Source organism: Oncorhynchus tshawytscha, linkage group LG19 (genome assembly GCF_018296145.1).
Source record: "Oncorhynchus tshawytscha isolate Ot180627B linkage group LG19, Otsh_v2.0, whole genome shotgun sequence".
Lineage (NCBI taxonomy): Eukaryota > Metazoa > Chordata > Actinopteri > Salmoniformes > Salmonidae > Oncorhynchus > Oncorhynchus tshawytscha.
This window is the reverse complement of record NC_056447.1, coordinates 13,419,525-13,426,600: the sequence shown is the minus strand read 5'-3', so window position 1 is coordinate 13,426,600 and position 7,076 is coordinate 13,419,525. Positions and strand designations below refer to the sequence as shown.

Here is a 7,076-nt window from a genome sequence, read left to right as displayed (position 1 = left end):
GTAACGAAGCAAACGTTGAAGTGAACTGAACTAACCCATGAACCACCTCTCTCTGCCATTGCAGTCATATCAACATACGGGAAAATGCGATGAGAAGTCGTGCTGGTGTACCGGTATCCGACTTTGAATGCCAAGTGTGAGAAATCGAATTGCGTGATCGGTGGCGTAACAGGTATGGCTCGTTTGTTTACGATGTTTGTAGCTGTTCATTTCAGAAAAATCAACATTTGCAGCACATGTCGTTCTTCTCCCAGTAGCTAGCGGTTACATTTGCTAGCTTATCAAGCTAAGGTTACGCCACATTTATAAGGGAGTAGCTATACATCTTTAAGGTCCACGGCACTTCAAAGGGTGCTGAAATAGTTTCAACATGTAACGTTAGCTAGTTAACGTTAAACTAGCTAATATTTTAGCTACGCTAACGTAGCTAGCTAACATGGGTAACGCCAGATTTACAGGTAGCTGCCAAAATAAAGGAAACACCAACATAAAGTGTCTTAATAGGGTATTGGGCCACCACAGCTTCAAGGCACATTGGACTAGATTGTACAAGTGTCTGAATCTCCATCGGAGGGATCCGATACATTCCTTAATTGGTGATTTGTTGTTGTGATGGTGTTAGAAAACGCTGTATCAGCTCTTGTTCCAGAATCTTCACACGTGTTCAGTTGGGTTGAGATCAGGTGACCGAGATGACCATGGCACATGGTTTACGTCGTTCATGCTCATCGAACCAGTCAGTGACCTGTGGACGGGGGCAGAACTATGGTAGCCAAAATATGGCATGCCCAGCATTTTTATTCATGACCCCAAGCATGATGGATGGTTAATTGCTTAATAAACGTAGGATCCACACCTGTGTGGAAACAACAGCTTTCAATATACTTTGTCCCCCTTATTTCCTCAGGCGTTTCCGTTATGTTTGCAGCTAAATGTATACTGAAGATATTAGCTAGAAACTAAATTAGCTACATGGGGATTGAAGTCAAAATAAATGCTAGCTGGCTACAGGGGTTGTGTAATTTATTTTGAGAGAACTAATGTTACTGTCCCCACTACAACAAATACATGTAATTTTGTCCTTGAAACCTTATTTAAGTACTGTAGAATTACACCTTATGGAACTATTCAGACCCCTTGACTTTTTATCACATTTTGTTACCCTTATTCTAAAACGGATATAAAAAATACATTCCTCATCAATTTACACACAATACCCAATAATGACAAAGTGAAAACAGATTAGTGGACATTTTTGCACATTTATTACAAATTAAAAACATACCTTATTTATATAAGTATTCAGACCCTTTGCTATGGGACTTGAAATTGAGCTCAGGTGCACCCTGTCTCCATTGATCATCCTTGAGATGTCGCTACAACTTGATTGGAGTCCACCTGTGGTAAATTAAATTGATTAGACATAATGTGGAAAGGCACACACCTGTCTATATAAGGTCCCACAGTTGACAGTGCATGTCAGAGCAAAAAAAACAAACAAGCTGTGATGTCAAAGGAATTGTCCATAGAGCTCCGCGACAGGATTGTGTCGAGGCACAGCTCTTGGGAAGTGTACCAAAACAGTCCTCCAGCATTGAAGGTCTCCCAAGAACACAGTGGCCTCCATTGTTCTTAAATTAAAGAAGTTTGGAACCACCAAGTCTCTTCCTAGAGCTGTCCCCCGGGCCTTAGTCAGGGAGGTGACCAAGAACCCGATGGTTACTCTGACAGAGCTATAGAGTTCCTTTGTGGAGATGAGAGAACCTTCCAGAAGGACAACCATATCTGCAGCACTCCGCCAATTAGACCTTTATGGTAGAGTGGCCCGATGGAAGTAAAAGTCACTCCTCAGTAAAAGGCACATGACAGCCCGCTTGGAGTTTGCCAAAAGGCACCTAAAGCCTGTCTGACTATGATAAACAAGATTCTCTGTTCTGATGAAACTAGGTTTGAACACTTTGGCCTGAATGCCAAGCATCACATCTGGAGGGAACCTGGGACCATCCCTATTGTGAAACGTGGTGGCAGCGTCATGCTGTGGGGATGTTTTTCAGAGTTAGGGACTGGGAGACTAGTCAAGATCGAAGGAAAGATGAGTAGAGCAAAGTAGAGAGATCCTTGATGAAAACCTGCTCCAGAGTGATCAGGACCTCAAATTGGGGTATACTTCCCAATACATCACTGGGGCCAAGCTTCCTGCCTCTGTTTATTATCTATGCATAGTCACTTTACCTCTACCTACATCTACATATTACCTTGACTAACCGGTGCCTCCGCATATTGACTCTATACCGGTACCCCAGGTATATAGCCTCGCTACTGTTATTTTATTGTTGCTCTTTATTATTCGTTATTTTTACTGCAGTTCATTTTAGTAAATTCTTTCTTAACACATTTTTCTGAACTACATTGTTGGTTAAGGGCTTGTTTGTTAGCATTTCACTGTAAGGTCTTCACCTGTTGTATTGTGACAAATACACTTTGAGTTGATTAGTGTTGGCTATTCGGCAGCCTGATGGTCTGTGGGTAGAAGCTGCTGGCCAGTTTCAGTTTTTGCCATGATGCTCCTGTACTGCCCGAGTGTGAGTGATTGAAGCAGGGAGAACAGGGCTTGGGTGGCATGGGGTCCCTGATCTTCTTGTCCTTCCTGCGACACTTGGTGCTGTAGATGTCCTGTAAGGCAGGCAGTGTTCACCCAATGGGGTGTTTGGCTGCATGCATCTCCCTTTGAAGAGCCTTGCCGTCCGTGGGGGTATAGTTGCCGTACCAGGCTGTGATGCAGCCCGACAGTATGCTCTCGTTGGTTCTCCTGTGGAACGTATACAAAGCTCTCTCTCGCAAATCTTACCATAACTATATCCTCCAGATTTGCTTACAAGTAAAATCTCAAACAGGAAGTACCAGTGACATGCTCAAAACATAAATTGTCCTATGAAGCAGATGCTAAGCTGCATGACTGTTTTGCTATCACAGAATGGAATATGTTCTGGGATTTATCCTATGACATTGAGGAATTTACCACATCAGTCACCGGCTTCATTAATAAGTGCATCGATGACGCAGTGACCGTACGTACATATCCCAACCAGAAGCCATGAATTACAGGCAACATCCTCACTGAGCTAAAGGCTAGAGCTGCCACATTCAAGGAGCGGGACTCTAACCCGGAAGCTTATGACCTCCGATGAACCATCAAACGGGCAAAGCGTCAATACAGAACTAAGATCGAGTCCTACTACAACGGCTCTGATGCTCATCGGATGTAGCAGGGCTTGCAAACTTTCAGGATTACAAAGGTAAACCCATCTGAGATCTGCCCAGAGGCGCATGCCTACCAGATGAGGTCAATGCCTTCTTTGCTTGCCTCAAGGCAAGCAACACTGAACCATGTGTGCGGACACCTGCTGTTCCAGACGACTATATGATCCCTCTCTCCGTAGCCTGTATGTGTAAGACCTTTTTTTTTTTTTAAATAGGTCAATATTCACAAGACTGATTACCAAGACACATACTTGGAGCATGTGCTGGCAAGTATCTTCAACCTGGCTGGTCATGGCTCACATCAACACCATTATCCCAGAAACCCTAGACCCATTCCAATTTGCGTACCGCCCCAACAGATCCACGGATGATGCAACCTCTATTGCACGCCACACTGCCCTTTCCCACCTGGACAAAAAGAACACCTATGTGGGAATGCTATTCATTGACTACACCTCAGCGGTCAACACCATAGTGCCCACAGTTGGTAAGGGTAGGTAACAACACATTCTCCACGCTGATCCTTAACACGTGGGCCCCTCAGGGGTGTGTGCTCAGTCCCCTCCTGTACTCCATGTTCATCTTGACTGCATGGCCAGGCACGACTCCAACACCATCTAGTTTGCCGATGACACAACAGTAGTAGACCTGAACACCGACAATGATGAGACGGCCTATAGGGAGGAGGTCAGAGAGGTCGTGTGGTGCCAGGACAACAACCTCTCCCTCAATGTGATGAAGACAAAGGAGATGATTGTGGACTACAGGAAAAGGACAGAGCACGCCCCCATTCTCATCGATTGGCTTACAGTGGAGCAGGTTGAGAGCTTCAAGTTCTTTGGTGTCCATATCACCAACAAACTATCATGGTCCAAACACACCGAGACAGTCGTGAAGAGGGCACAACAAAGCCTATTCCCCCCCCCAGGAGACTGAAAAGATTTGGCAGTAGTCCCTGCTGCTGAAAAACATCCCCACAGCATGATGCTGCCACCACCATGCTTCACCTTAGGGATGGTGCCAGGTTTATTCCAGATGTGAAGCTTTGCATTCAGTCCGATGAGTTCAATCTCGGTATCATCAGATCAGAGAATCTTGTTTCTCACGTTCTGAGATGCTTTAGGTACCTTTTGGCAAACTCCAAGTGGGCTTTCATGTGCCTTTTTACTGAGGAGTGGCTTCTGTCTGGCCACTCTACCATAAAGGCCTGATTGGTGGAGTGCTGCAGAAATGGTTGTCCTTCTGGAAGATTCTCCCATCTCCATAGAGGAACTCTGGAGCTCTGTCAGAGTGACCGTCGTGTTCTTGGTTACCTCCCTGACCAAGGCCCTTGTTCCCCGATTGCTCAGTTTGGTTGGGCGGCCAGCTCTAAGAAGAGTCTTGGTGGTTCCAAACTTCTTCCATTGAAGAATGATGGAGGCCACTGTGTTCTTGGAGACCTTCAATGCTGCAGACATTTTTTTTTGATACCCTTCCCCAAATCTGTACCTCGACACAATCCTGTCTCGGGGCTCTATGGATAATTCCTTTGACCTAATGGCTTGGTTTTTGCTCTGACATGCACTCTCAACTGTGGGGCCTTTATATAGACAGGTGTGTGCCTTTCCAAATCATGTCCAATCAATTGAATTTACCACATGTGGACTCCAATCAAGTTGTAGAAAGAACTAAAGGGTTATCAATGGAGGAAAAATATGTTTTTTGTCAATTTTAGAATAAGGCTGTAACGTAACAATGTGGGAAATGTGAATGGGTCTGAATACTTTCCGGATGCACTGGAACTCCCTTGGACAAGGTGACTTTTAGCAATATATTTGGTTCTATTTACTCTGATTTGAAAATGCTACTTGGCATCAAAGTAGACATGCAAAACTACAAATCCCAGCAAGCACCTGCACGTCATCTCTAGCTGGCACCATTGCTAACAGGTATAGTGTCAAATTTAAAACTTGCAAAACTTTACAAAGATAGACAGGTTTTATATTTTACAATAGGTTAAATAAATATTCATTAATTTAAATCATGTGAGAATGTTTAGCTGAAATGCCAGTACCTGGTTCACTGCAATATTTGTCTCTATTCGAGCACCTCATCCAGTGCATGTAGACTTGTCCCTTTTAGTGACCATGTCATTTCTCCAGACCATGCCGTTCCCTGTTCTCTCTCTTGGCACCATGTTGTATGCTGTACTAATCTCTTGGTTTCGCTGTTTAGCCAGTTTGTGTTTGAGCGGATATATGTGGAGAGAAATGGGTCGTTGTCATCATTTGACACACTTTCACCATTTACAGATTTTGAGCATGGGTGAGGAAGTGTCAGGGAATATTATGAAAGTGATTATGAATGAGTCAAGGTTTTCGGCCAATTCTGTCATGGTTTGTCCACTGTTTTTCCACATTGAGCAATCTGAAGGTAGCCTATTTGTATAATTTTCTGAGTAGTAGGGAGTAGTGTTGTCTCACAATACCAGCATTTGGACATCGATACCAGGTTTAGTGTAGCGACACTTGATACCAAAACAATAACAGGGCAGAAAAAGAAAGCAACGAGACAGACTGGGATGTTGTTTTTAATCAATTATCGCAATTTTTACAAAATAGAAAAACATTCTATATCCACAGCAATGCTTAAACCACATCAGGGAACCACTTTGAGAGGTCTGAGATAAAATCAAAGACATTTAGATTTAAGTGTGGCTGTTTAATTCAAGTGCACGCACACGCACTGTTTTGGTTAGCAGTGTTTCTGTAGCGTACAGTTGAAGTCGGAGGTTTACATACACTCAGGTTGGAGTTATTAAAACTCATTTTTCAACTACTACAAATTTCGTGTTAACAAACTATAGTCTTGGCAAGTCTGTTAGGACATCTACAAGTCATTTTTCCAACAATTGTTTACAGACAGAATATTTCACATAATTCACTGTATCACAATTCCAGTGGGTCAGAAGTTTACATACAAAGTTGATTGCCTTTAAACAGCTTGGAAAATTCCAGAAAATTATGTCATGGCTTTAGAAGCTTCTGATAGGCTAATTGACATCTTTTGAGTCAATTGGAGGTGTACTGGTGGATGTATTTCAAGGGCTACCTTCAAACCCAGTGCCTCTTTGCTTGACATCATGGGAAAATCAAAAGAAATCAGCCAAGACCTCAGAAAAAAACATTGTAGATCTCCACAAGTCTGGTTCATCCTTGGGAGCAATTTCCATACGCCTGAAGTAAAATGAGTAAAATGAGTCCTATATTGACATAACCTGAAAGGCCGCTCAGCAAGGAAGAAGCCACTGCTCCAAAACCGCCATAAAAAAGCCAGACTACGGTTTGCAACTGCACATGGGGACAAAGATCATACTTTTTGGAGAAATATCCACTGGTCTAATGAAACAAAAATAGAACTTTTAGGCCATAATGACCATCGTTATGTTTGGAGGAAAAAGGGGGATGCTTGCAAGCTGAAGAAAACCATCCCAACCGTGAAGCACGGGGCTGGCAGCATCATGTTGTGGGGGTGCTTTGCTGCAGGAGGGACTGGTGCACTTCACAAAATAGATGGCATCATGAGGTAAGAAAATTATGTGGATATATTGAAGCAACATCCCAAGACATCAGTCAGGAAGTTAAAGCTTGGTCGCAAATGGGTCTACCCCATGCATACTTCCAAAGTTGTGGAAAAATGGCTTAAGCACGGCAAAGTCAAGGTATTGGAGTGGCTGTCACAAAGCCCTGACCTCAATCCCATAGAAAATTTGTGGTCAGAACTGAAAAAGCATGTGCGAGCAAGGAGGCCTACAAACCTGACTCAGTTACACCAGC

The 7,076-nt window shown here is 43.5% G+C and overlaps 1 protein-coding gene across 2 annotated transcripts in view; it reads left to right on the top strand.

Moving 5' to 3' along the window:
* osbpl5 (oxysterol binding protein-like 5) overlaps positions 1-7,076 on the top strand; it is a 103,309-nt gene continuing 96,233 nt past the window's right edge. Inside the window, exon 1 of one of the 2 annotated variants that reach the window (XM_024379145.2) lies at positions 1-172. The gene's annotated coding sequence lies outside the window, so the exon portion shown is untranslated. The remainder of the gene's footprint in view (positions 173-7,076) is intronic. The other variant, XM_024379142.2, reaches the window with a different exon arrangement.